The sequence below is a fragment of the Felis catus genome, chromosome D2 (genome assembly GCF_018350175.1).
Source record: "Felis catus isolate Fca126 chromosome D2, F.catus_Fca126_mat1.0, whole genome shotgun sequence".
NCBI classification, from domain to species: domain Eukaryota; kingdom Metazoa; phylum Chordata; class Mammalia; order Carnivora; family Felidae; genus Felis; species Felis catus.
In genome coordinates this window covers 68,498,922-68,512,383 of record NC_058378.1, presented here as the reverse complement: position 1 = coordinate 68,512,383, position 13,462 = coordinate 68,498,922, and the positions used below count along the sequence as shown (strand labels likewise).

Sequence of the window (13,462 nt, the reverse complement as noted above, 5' to 3'; positions counted from 1 at the left end):
AGAATCTGCTTCCAAGCTCCTTTAGATTGTTGGACATCCTTGTGTTTGCAGAACTGAGGTACCTGATTCCTTGCTGGTTGTCGGTCAGAGGTCACCCTCAGCTTCATAAGGCCACCTGTAGTTCCTTCTCACGTGGCCTCCCCCATCTTCAAACAAGCAAAGGCAGGTGGAGTCCTTCTCATGTTTTAAATCTCTGATTTATTCTCTCTGCTTTTAAAGGGTTCATGTGATTAAGCTGAACGGTCGAGCTGAATGGTCTCCCTTTTGCTGTATAACATATATAACCGTTAGAATGACATCTCAATATCGGCAGGTTCCATACACACTCAAAGAGGAGGGTGTTATAAGGAAGAGCTCCATTAGGGATTATTCTTAGAATTCTACCCACCAACCAATTTTTGGATGTGACAGAAATGGTCATTATCTTGACGTTAGAGGTGGTTTCACAGCTGGATACAATGGTCAGACTCACTGAATTTACACTTCAAATGGATACAGTTTATTGTGGGTAAATTTTATATCTCAGTTAAAGTTTATAAGTTTCTTACCTAATATCATATTGAAGGATGAAATGTGGAAAACATTCCCCCAAATAGTAGAAGCAAGATAAGGACATACTCTATTGCCCTGTGTATTCAGGATTGTACTAGAAGTCCTAGCTAGTACAGTAAAAAAAAAAAAAAAAAGTACATGAAAGGGACAAGGATTGGAATTAAAGAAGTACAAATACCATTTTGTGCAAATGACATGATTGAATATGTAACAACCCCCACAGAATCTACAAACATGTCATTAGAATTAATAAGTAAATTTAATAATTCTGCATGACTGAAGTCAATATACCAAAATCAGTTGTATTGGTACACACTAACAAGAAATATTTGGGAAATGAAATCTTTAAAAAAAAATACCATCTACTGTAGCATTTAAAAATGCCAAATATCTAAGAATAAAGAAATATGTATAGCTCTCTACAATGAAAGCAGCAAAATATTGCCAAAAAATTAAAGAGCTAAATAGAGAAATATACTGTTCTTATGAATTGCAAGAGTAAATATTATTGAGATGTTAATTCTTCCCAAATACAGTTCCCAACAAAATCTCCAAGTTTTTTTTGTGGAAATTGACAAGCTTATTATGAAGTTTATATAAAAATTCACAAATCTAAAATAACCTAAACAAATTTTGAAGAAAAAGAAATTTGGGGGACTTACACTACCTAACTGTAAGACTTCATAAAAATGCTATTCTATTAATGTGCTACTATCACATGGATGGATATATAGACCAACGGAATAGAACAGAGAATCCAGAAACAGATCACACAGGTATAATCACTTGATTTACAATAAAGCCCTAATTGCAGTTTAATGGGGGAATGGATATTTTATACTGAATGGATAGTGCTCGAAATTAGATATCCATACGGGAAAAAAATTTGACCTTAATCTCTATTCATGTCCTATATAAATATCAATTCAAAACTAGGCCTAAATGGAAAGGCAAAATGGATAGAACTTCTAGAAAAGACATAGGAGAAATCCTTATTGCCTTAGAGTAGGCAAAGATTTCTTTTTTTTTTTTTTTAATTTTTTTCAACGTTTTTTTATTTATTTTGGGGACAGAGAGAGACAGAGCATGAACTGGGGAGGGGCAGAGAGAGAGGGAGACACAGAATCGGAAACAGGCTCCAGGCTCCGAGCCATCAGCCCAGAGCCTGACGCGGGGCTCGAACTCACGGACCGCGAGATCGTGACCTGGCTGAAGTCGGATGCTTAACCGACTGCGCCACCCAGGCACCCCAGCAAAGATTTCTTAAACAATAGGACAAAACTGGACTTCAACAAATTAAAGCATTTTATCAAAAGTAATCCTCAAGAGAATTAAAAGCAAATCTTAGATTGGAAGAAGATATTCTTAATACATGTATCTGACAATCTAAAAGGATAAAGGCGTGTGTGGGTAGCTGTCAGTTAAGCACCCAACTTTGGCTCAGGTCATGATCTAATGGCTTGTGGGTTCGAGCCCCACATCAGGCTCTGTGCTGACAGCTTGAAGCCTGGAGCCTACTTCAGATTCTGTGTCTCCTTCTCTCTGTGCCCCTTCCCTGCTCGTGCTCTGTCTCTCTCTCAAAAATAAATAAACATTAAAAAAATTAAAAGAGAGAGAGAGAGAGAGAGAGAGAGAGAGAGAGAAGCAACCCACATAAAATAGGCTGAAGGTATATCCCCTTCGCAAAGGAGATACACCCAAATAGGAGATAGACTTGTGAGGTGGTGCTCAACATCAAGGAAAGATTTAAACTACAATGAGACTGCCGATATATACCCTGTCAAATGATTCAAATTAAAAAGACTGAAATCCCAAGTATTAGGAGAATATGGAACTGGAACTCTCTCCTACCCTCCTGCTGGAAATTGGTACTACCACTCTGGAAAACATGCTATCTAACAAAGTCTGACATAGGCTTCCTGTATGATCCGGGGTCTAGGCATTTACCTAAGAGAAAAGCCCAAGAGGCAGACTGGAATTGATTCAAATGCTCTCTTTGTCCGTCCCTCTACCACATACCCCCAAAACTCTAGAAACAAAAACAAAATACATCATTTGGGATAATGTATAAGCAATCTTCAAAAAAGAGGAAAGAATATTGAACCAAGAGTCAGTTCACATGGGTTTCAGTCACTTTCACATGACTCAACCTCGGTTTCACCATCTTAAAATCTGGAAAGTGCCCTGAGTCCTGTCTCATCATGAGAGGTTTAGAAGAGGAAGACAATGTAGTGAGGGTGGCTTCAGGGGAAGTGGGAAGGGCTCTGCGCTTTAGGATCAGGGATCGTCCCCTCCCTCTGCCACTCTGGACTAAGCAATCCTGTAACACGGTAGCTTGCATTTCTCTATTTAATAAACACAGCCACTGAGTTGTTACTGATTTATTCTACACCTCTCCCCTAGCTGATAGTCAGATTGTCGGGTAACCTTGGACCTATCTGCCTGCTGAAATATTAATTCTGGAGAAGAAGCAGAAGCCCACAAGCAAAGATGCCTTGTGAACCCAAATTCTTTGGTGTTTATGCTCAGATACTGAAGGTGCCAGAAGTTCACAGGAGAAGGTGGGCAGAAAACTCCCAGGTCAAATGTCAAGGTCATTGCAGCAAATGCAAAGATCCACCTCTCCCATTAATTCTCCCTCTGACTTCCCATCTCTCATCCTGCCTTCTGGTGATATCTGAGGAAGGGGGTAGAAATGTAGGAGGACAATGGGGAAGTTCAGCTGAGAGAGTGACTTCCAATGTTTTACAGGTCAAGCTTGAGCCAGTGCACCAGTACACCTCGTAGTTGACACAACTATCACTTCTTAGATCACTTGCCAACTCTATCTTACGTTATCCCAGAGCCCAGAAAGAGTTGCAATACTTGAAAGACAGGTCATACCTAGCGGGTATCTCTGAAGTTAAAAACCAAAACACACCAGGTATAGGTGGGATTTTTACAATCGTATTTCCTTTACCTGCACACACATTTTTACCAAGTGTAGGAAACTACCCTCACACGCTGGAGCTTGCACCAAAATAAGATCGACAACTGAAGGGCAGCAGGTCAAAGAGAGGAGAGGACCAGTCCTGACCTTGCTAGCTCTTTTTTCCCAGTAGTACGATGGCCCTCCTAGAGGAGATCCCCTGCCCTTACAGCCAGACAGTGATACTCTCCTGAAGCTAGATTCACTGTCTCGCACGTCGACAGCCTACCCCTGGTGGCCTCCAGAGCAATAATCTTTGACCCTCTAACAGAGATGGCTGCAGGAGGTGTTATGAAATGAATAAAATCCTATATCCAAGGATGTGTGGCATGTGGAGTGCAGGCCGAACAGAAGATGATAATTTAACTGCAAGGCTTGGGTTTTATATAGAGATGAGTTTTCTTCCTCCATGAGCCTATCACTTCATGTACACTAATCTGTCTTCATTTCTAGCACAGAACCTGCTACAGACTTTTAAATTGCCATCAGGGACAGGAACTAAAGTGGAACACGAACCAGAAGCTGGAATGAATATACTCATTTGCGAAATCCCACAGTGAATCCAAATATTAACTTTCTAATTGAATTGAAAGTTTTTAAAAACAAGTGAACCAGCTCAAATTGAAACCGAACCTATCTTTTTTCCAAAACTATTAAATGGAAAAAACTTACTCACATGGAAAAAAAAAGGGGGCGAATTTAAAAAGTCTCAGGGGTATCTACCCCAAAGAAATAAAAACAACTGTCCACACAACTATTTGCGGGCAAGGGTTTACAGCAGAAGTGTTCAGAATAGCCAAGAACTGGAAAACAATTCAAATGTCTACCACCTGATGAAGGTATAAAAAAAATGTAATATGTCAGTATGATGAACTATTATTCAGCAATGAGCAGAAACAAAATACTGATATATGCTACAACGTGTATGAAACTCAAACACATTATACTAAAGAAGCCAGACTCAAAAGACCACATGATATATGGTTCCATTCATATGAAATGTCCAGAAAAGGCAAATCCATAGAGAAAGAAAGTAGAATTGTGGTTGCCTAAGGCTGGGAACAAATGGGTAAAGGGCATCTTCTGAGGTGGCGGAAATGTTTAAGAATTGAACCACGGTGATGGTTGCATAACTAAAAATCAATTAATTGCTTGCTTTAAAAAGTCTCAGAACCAACAACTATTGTTTCAAGTCTCTGACTCCTCCATCTGCTAGTTTGCAAACACTACATCTGGGCATGCTTTGCTCCACTAGGGCGTGCCCATCGATCCACGAATCTCTGGCTGCGGTAAAGACATGTTGCAGAAGCAGTTTACAACTGTTTCCCCAGTGATCACATCTTCTGGTAAAAAACTAGTTCCTGACACCATCAGGGTGGACACATAAGCAATGTTAAGCCAATCATAGCATCTCTCAGGCTGGACTCCAGGGAGCTGTCCAAGGAGTGAGCATAGAATCCAAACCCAGCCAGTTAGAATCTTTCCTAAGAGTTTTTAAATTGGAACCTGCAAGCATCCCATTTTCCTCTCAGCCCAAAGCTGGAAGATGTGAGTTCAAAACTACCTGGTGCCATTTTCCCTGATTCACAGTGCAAGTCCATTTGCAACAGAAAATGAAACAATCCATAAAGAGGCACAGACATGAAAACTAGCAAGCTAGAGGCTGCGAGCATCCAACACCAGGAAGCAAACCAATCTCACTCCATTTCCACCCCCGTCTTCCCTGAAATTTGGTTATATTTGCCAAGAACTCTCCCCACACCTCCCGGCTTTATTTGCTTGAGCTAGTGTGATTTGGGATTCTGTTGCTAGTAAATAAAACACCAGCCACAGAAACAGAATTCAAGGTGAGCTGTCTTAGGGAAACTTTTGAGTAATCCCTTCCCACTAGAAGGGAACCCCAATACACTCAGGTGTCAACATTTTCTTGTGTTGATCCCATGACTAGGCTCCAGTGCTTGCCATACTCACCCACTATAGCACAAGTTGGCAAACTTTTTCTGCCAAGGTCCAGAGAGTAAATATTTTAGGCTATCTGGGCCATTTGGTCTCTATCGCAGCTATTCAATCCCGCCATACTAGTGCAAAAATGCCATGGATAATACATAAATGAGTGTAGCTGTGTTCCAATAAAACTTTATTTAGAGAGCAGGTGGTGAGTCAAATTTGGCCCTTGAGCCATAGTTTGCCAACCCCTGCTATATAGGACTCTTTCTTTCTTTCTTTCTTTCTTTCTTTCTTTCTTTCTTTCTTTCTTTCTTTCTTTCTCTTTCTTTTCTGTCTATCTATCTATCTACATATCTATATAACACCAGGTTTCCAGAATTGGATTAATCATAATCCCTAATTCATGACACACTGTCACCATTGGTTGCTGATAGGTTTATTTTATTTGAATCATTGATAGATTTTAATAATATAATGAACACTAGTGAAGCCATCACCCACCTAAGAACTGGAGCATTATTAAGAAAACTGACCTAGGTCTGGTGATCAACAGAGGCTTGACTCTCTAAGCAGCGGGAACAGCAAGTGTGAAGACAGTAACATAAAGACACGTAACTGACTGTTCCATTCAGAGCACGGCTTGCTTGAAGTGCACAGTGAAGTGTGGGAAGCAGGAGGAGATTTGGTCCCAGGTAATGAAAGTTTGCCTAAACATTGCTATGTATATAGCAGGTGGGCCCTACATGTATATTATATATAATTATATAAACACACACACACACACACACACACACACACACACACACACACACACACAATTAAATCCTTGGAAGACTACGAAAAGGCCAGCCCACCCATCTACTCAACCAAGAAAATCCTTTGGTCCTAGTCCTTCCTGGGAGTCTGGAATTTGAAAACTTGAAATATGAAACTGGAAAGTGAAGATTTAAACAGGTGGGCCCATTCATCTTTGGGGTAACTCACCCTCTAATTCCAACGGGTTCTGGCAGCAGGAAGGAGGTAGGGTCCAAGTCGAGGCTCCATCCCAAGTGTCCTAAAGGCACCAGGAGTGTTACATAGGCCAGGCCTATTGGAGATGGGCTGACTTGAGAATGTGGAATGAAAGGCAGGAAGCAAGAAGAGATAGGGCATCTTTTTAACTCTGGCCTCCCCATCTGTGTGCTCGTTAGTGCAAAGCGCCCACCCCAGAATTCTAGTCCTCCCTCTGTGCGAATAAGATTACACTTCCCTATCCCTTTGGAATTACCTGTGACCATGTGTCTTGCATTGCCCAGGGAACAGTGAGTAGAAGTGACACATGTCTCTTCCAGGTGGCAACCTCAAGGGCCATGTGCAGTTCAACCATCTCTCTTCTCTTTGCCAAAGTGATGGATTGTAGAAGCTCTGTTGAGAGGAAGCCACCATCAGCCCAAGTCCCTGAGTGACCATGAGAGCAGAGCCATTCTTTTGACCTACACTAGACATGCAATATAAACCTTTTGTGTGTTAACGCGTGAGATATGATGTCAGTGTGGGGGTTTTGTTTGTTTGTTCATATCAAGAATAATCTCAACCGGGGTCAACAAACTATGGCTGGCAGGCCAAACTTAGCCTACAACCTGTTGTTGTAAATCGTTCTATTGGAACACATCCACGCCCATTCACTTATGTATTGTCTATGGCTGCTTTCACACACTAAGTAGTTGTGACAGACACCGTATGCTCCACACAGCCTAAAATATTCACTGTTTTGCCCTTTATAGAAAACGTGCACTGACCCCTGACCTAGACTCTTCAAACTGGGGAGCCGAGAAGGACAAACCACCTGAGGAGCTTGTCCCCACTCCCCAACGTCCTCTTCCTTCCCTTAGGTTCTGCCGCCCACAGGTGGGACATGATTCTCTCGAGAAAGGATTTGCTGTCTATCATCCGCACCTCGGTGGGAAACATTTGAGGTGCAGTGTGACCTCTTCCAGGAACAACACGAGGCCATGCCTTTCAAACTTTAGACCCCACTAAAAAAGGCATTAATGAAATAGATGGAAGGATTATTTTAGGGAAAACACAGGGGTCCTTCCAGATGTCCCTGAAACTACCTCATGCAGGTGACTGCCTTTGTTAACTCAGCATGCAAGAACAGTCCTGGGAATAACCTAATAATAGGTGTCTTTCAAAATCTCACCAGGCTAGCTTCAAAATAGATACATTCAGTTCTCGAACTGTTTCGTCCACCAAGCACATAGCTAAGAACCAAGAAGTAAACCAAAAATGCTTCAGGGCAGCCAAAAAAATGGAAATTACAAACCCCAAATACCTGAGCACAAGGAATTTACATCTGGACAATTTACTACGCGTGCACACACAATTCTCACTTGAGGATCTGGCTTATTTTACCAAGAACCAGCCCCTACAAATTCCCTCGCAAAGTCCACCCTTTCATTTATCAGTCTTGCATTCAGTCAGCAACACATTTACCCAGTGACTCCTGTATTTTCTTTTTTTTATGTTTATTTATTTATTTTGAGAGAGAGAGAGAGAGAGCATGTGAATGGGGAGGGGCAGGGGTGAGGGAAGAGAATCCCAAGAAGGCTCCGCACGATCCACACAGGGCTGGACGTGGGGCTCGATCTCACGACCAGCAAGATCATGGCCTGAGCTGAAATCAAGAGTTCAACACTTCACTGATGGAGCCACCCAGGTGCCCCAACTCCTGTATTTGCAAATGCAACTTGACATTTGTAGAACAATGTGTAATCTAACACGCCTACACGTGCGAGCTGGCTTCTGCGGGAAAAGCAAAGATGAGTGAGACCATGCCTGGCCCTCAAGGAAGTGATAATCCACTACGAAGGCAGGGTTGTCAACTCCTGAGCCGGACTCAAGGCAGACGAGGGAAGGAGCCCAATAAAGATAGAGGAGTTTCTGTGGGGAAGTAGAGGAGGAACAGAGTCTGACTTAAAGATCTGAGAACTCAGCACGGCAGGGCACTGGCACCAGTCAGGAGCCAGAGAGCAAACAGAACAATTCGGAAATCCAGACAGGGCGGATGCAAGGTCACAAGGGTGTCCAGGCATCCCTCCTGGACCACCACACATGGGACCCTCCTCTGTACTCTTCTATCTCATTCCTCACCTGCAGTCGGAGAGGCCTTTCAAAGTGTAAATCTGATCACTCATGCCGGCACTTAAAAACCACAGTGATTTCCTACGACTGGGAGGCTTTCAGTCCAGGACAGGGAGCCCACCTGTCTGTAACCCAGCCCGCATCACACACGCCTTGGCTCACTAGCCCAGCCACGGCGCTCCTTTTCCAGCCACTTGTCCGTGACCTATTCCTCTAGCAATGGACCTTGAGGACATTTAGTACAAGACTAGAGCTCCTGGGCCTTTATGAACCCAAAGATATCATGATGGTATACTAGAGTACAAGCGTTAATGTTTAGTATCAGCCTCTGTGTTTTCCAGTTGGAGAAGGAAAAACAAAACCTGGTGTGCAACGGGTGCTCAATAAATTCCACACCCTCTAATCTGGGCAGTTAGGAAGAGCTTCACATTTCAGAACGATTTCTAACCAAAGAGGCTCAATTATTTTAAGTCCTGACATTTGAAAGAGTGAAGTGCCCATTTGAAAAATCGGGCTAAACCACACTGATCCCCCAAGGCTTCCACACTCATTTTCCTCTGAGGCTGGGTGCCCTACGAAGTTGTTTGGATTCATAAATGTCCCCACCATGCCTCTGCCCTTTCCCTGTCGCCTGTACCCCAAATATTGCTGAGCAGAGAAGACTTTTCAGTCCAGGAGAAGAACATTGATTCAGGTGGGAAATGAATTGTGAGAACAGATGTTCTTGAAATCAAATCTCTGATCTCATGCAAATATTGTCAGAAATAGACAATGAGAGAACCACAGAGGAAGTGCAATCGACACATAAACCTTGTTTCTAAAACAAATCTCTAAGCCACCCACAGGCCTGAAGTGAGCCTCCAGGCGTGTGATTCAGAGGCAGCCTGAGATGCAAGCAAAATACTCAACTGCCTAAATTATGCTCTTTTAGAGATTCCAGGAAGTTCTTCTTAATCTCAGATAGCCAGACTGTCCTAGGACCAAAGCGCTAGAAGTTTCACAATTAGAAATTCACTCCTTTGGATATATTTTCTCTAGTCCATTTTTTAAAAATGGCAGAGCCAGGAAGAAGCTATCATTCTTGAGCAAATAAAACACTAAACTGGGGCGCCTGCATGGCTCAGTCAGGTGTCTGACTCTTAATCTTCTCTCAGATCATGATCTTGTGATCTTAAGATTGAGCCCCAAGTCAGGCTCTGGGCTGAGCATGGAGTCTGCTTAAGATTCTCCCTCTCTCTCTCTCCCTCTGCCTCTCAAAAAAACAAACAAACAAACAAAAACAAAACAAAAGCAAAACAAAAAAGCAAAAAAACACTAAACTAATATCATACAAAATGTTAAATAACAGGACTAATAATGTTTTATATTTATACAACATATTATAGCTTCTAATATGGGAAGTGGGTAGAATATACACTCTTTCCCCACATTTTATAGATAAGGAAACTGAAGTTCAAAGAGGCAAATGACTTGCTCAAAGAACAAGAACACATAAAGAAGTGCAAAGATAGAGCAGAAGCAGGTCTCCCAGCACAGTGCCTTTGCAGAGACGGCAAACAGCCACAGAAGCCACATCTCTGCATTTACAATCTCTACAGTTGGAAATATGCAGTTTCTTCCATCCATGGGGACCAGGGAGCATGAGAATGATGTGCACACAACCTGCATGCCCGTCCTTCCTTGCCATCTGCATATAGTATCTCAGTGCCCCGTGGGCACAGAATTCAAGTGGACCCAGGATGCAGGAGTTTAACGAGACTCAAAGGGAATATAAGGTAAGCACATTACACCCAAGAAAGAGTCAGCAGGGCACTGACATCACTTTCCATGTGAACCAGAACTCCCTCTAAACACAGAGAGAGAGGGTAGCGGCATGCTCAAAAACACTACTGAGCAAGGAACCCCATCACGGCCTTTCTTAGCGAAGTACTCACACCAAATGCCGATCGGTATATTCCTAGAACTGTAGAAACGCCACATATCGAGCTCTCCCAGTGGTCCTGCTGCCGCCCTACTCTTAGACTTAGGCTGATGGGAGAACCAGGCAACATAGACCCTCTCCATCATGAAATCAGCTTCACAAATGTTCCTTGAGAATCCTGCTGTCCAGTGAAAACGAAGTTCACATAAAAATAAACACAAGAATATTTATGGCAAATATTTAACAACAAAATGGAAACAATCCGGTATTCTCAACCGGTACGTGGAAAAACAAACTTTATTACATCCTTACCGTAGAATACTACTCGGCAGTAAAAAGGGACAAACTTTTTGCATACGACACAGATGAATTTCAGATGCATATTTATGCTAATGAAAGAAGCCACACTCAGGAAGACCGTATGGAAATCGTCTGAGATGGGCTCCATCTGGAAACACAGGGGCTCAGAGAGAATAAACAGATTTTCCAGAGGCAGGGCTCACCCTTCAAGGGGCCCGGCTACAGGGCTTACAGCTGGCAAGGAAAGGCAACGTGCACAACCCAGGTGAAGATTCAGGGAAAACAAAGCCCTCAGCCCCTTTCACCCCAGGCAATCCCGGAGCAGAATCAGGGGAATGAAGCAGACAGCCGTTCACAACAGCTATGCGACGCCATTCTCTGCTGCATTAACTCAACCCATATTGATCTAGCTGACAAGTCCAGAACTAGAACTTAGCCTTGATGATTCACTGCAACTTATCATGGTCAGTAGTAACTAATACTAAGAAAATCTGCTGAGCAACGAGATTTCATTTTCCATCACAGGGTGACTGAAGCTATTTTTATTCGGAGTAATTTGAATTCGAAGGCAACCATAAAAAAAAAAAATGGACAAAGAAAGAGAGACCCTTATCGCAATCCATTTTTTCAAACGTATCAGAAATTATGAGAAGTAATTCAAGCATTTCAGCTAAAACAAGGCTAAAGATAAATCTTGGCTGCGGCCCCAGGTCCAATATACCTGCTGTCCTTAATCTTTTTTTTTTTTTTTAAATCTCCTTTAAAAAGGAAACTTTGTTCCTGGCATCATTAGAGTGTGCCATTCTCTTGACCTGGCCTCAGCCCAGCACTTTCCAAGCACTAGGCCATCAAACGGAAATTGGCACTGATCGTGTTCTTTTTCTGGGCTGCAACTATAATCAATGCTTACACCAAGTAAGCATCTTCCGTGGGTTGGTGCTGACCTGGGTGCAGTGGGGGTTACAAGTCCTCAATACGTATCTTATGTACATATTGCCTTCGTGCATGGAAAACTTTTTTCCAAAGGGCAAATGATGGGAGACGATATAAACCCAAGTGCTAAAAATTCACATTCAGGTAAGAATATTGAATTTAAAACCAATGGTTCTCCAGCTTTATTGCACTTCAGCCTCACTCAGGGTGCTGTTAAAAATTCAGACTTTGAGCACCACTACAGAAGTTCTGTGTCTATAAGTCTAGAGGGGTCCTCAAGAGTCTGCATTTTTAATAAGCCTCCCCCCAGGTCCGGTAATTCTGAGGCTAATGGCCCCAGACCACACATCTGTGGCCTCCACTGACTAGTGTTTCTGCAAACAAGAGGACCACTGCCAAGAACGTTCAGGAAAGCCACGTGAAGAGGCTGAGCATCATTCGGGTAAGTCAGAAGTCTTTCTCTTATGAAAAAACATAAAACAAAACAGGACCTGGCAAAAAGGAAACAAGTCAACACCCCCTCCTTTCTCATTTCCATCAATTTCAAACATCCAAATCTCTGGTCTCCTCTCTTTGATGAAGATGTCCTGTGATATGGGAAAGGTCAGTCTCTGGGCCTGCAGCTAAGAAAATATTTGCACTAGGAACGTGATGGCCAAGAGGGAGGCCACACAGGAACCCCAAAGGTCAGGGCTGCGGTTAGTTGATGCCACTGTTGGTTTGCTTCTGGGTGGAGCGTGCCTTGAGTTTTGGCTTTGAGTGAGGAAAGTCCCCAGGAGGCCCATATAATTGTGGGAACCACCGTGGAAGCTCTCCACAGGCTCTGGGAGAGGCGAAGGAGGTTAGAGGGATGCCAGAACAGCTCCCAAGGACACCGGCAGCCGTGTCCTCAGCCCGGGCCAACTCCGTGGATCTCACAGCTTCCTCGCTCACCTTGAGGTTTCCCTGGCAACTAACTCAAGGGAACTGGCAGAAAGACGGCTTCTCTGTGAGAGTTGCTCCAACAGATCTGCATACAAACACAAGAAGGGACAAATGAAGGCAAAAATCCCTGTGATGGTTGAAACCAAAAGAAGAGTGGCAATCTGCTGGTTTCTGTCCGGGCAGAGGAAGGTCGAACACATGATGGTTCACTTGTGAATATTTTTGCAGCATTTTGGTTTCAGGCTATATGCATGGCTGGTCAAAAATGAGTAATGATAGGGGCACCAGGGTGGCTCAGTCGGTTGAGCATCCAACCCTTGATTTCAGCTCAGGTCACGCTCACAGGGTCGTGGGATTGAGCCCTGCATCAGGCCCCATGATGAGCATCAAGGCTGCTTAAGATTCTCTCTCTCTCTCTCTCTCTCTCTCTCTCTCTCTCTGTCTCTCTCTCTCTCTGTCTCTCTCTCTCTCTCTCTCTCTCTCTCTCTCTCTCTCTCTCTCTTTCAGTTCCCAGGGAGCTCAGTCAGTTGACCATCCAACTTCAGCTCATGTCATGATCTCACAGTCCATGAGTTTGAGTTCTATGTCAGGCTCTATGCTGACAGCTCAGAGCTTGGAGCCTGCTTCAGATTCTGGGTCTCCCTCTCTTTGCCCCTCCCCTGCTCACATTCTGTCTCTCTCTCTCAAAAATAAAACATTTAAAAAAATTAAGATTTTCTCTCTCTTGGGGTGCCTGGGTAGTTCAGTCGGTGAAGCATCCAGCTCTTGGTTTTGGCTCAGGTCATGATCTCTCA

General features: G+C 43.3%; 1 long non-coding RNA gene across 2 annotated transcripts in view; it reads right to left on the bottom strand.

The window, feature by feature from the left end:
• LOC111557119 overlaps nt 1-13,462 on the bottom strand; it is a 127,700-nt gene that overhangs the window by 99,602 nt on the left and 14,636 nt on the right. For both annotated transcript variants that reach the window (XR_006587318.1, XR_002736926.2), the window contains exons 2-4: nt 12,678-12,753; nt 6,735-6,871; nt 6,452-6,554 (exon numbers count right to left, since the gene is read on the bottom strand). This is a non-coding gene — a long non-coding RNA (uncharacterized LOC111557119). The remainder of the gene's footprint in view (nt 1-6,451; nt 6,555-6,734; nt 6,872-12,677; nt 12,754-13,462) is intronic.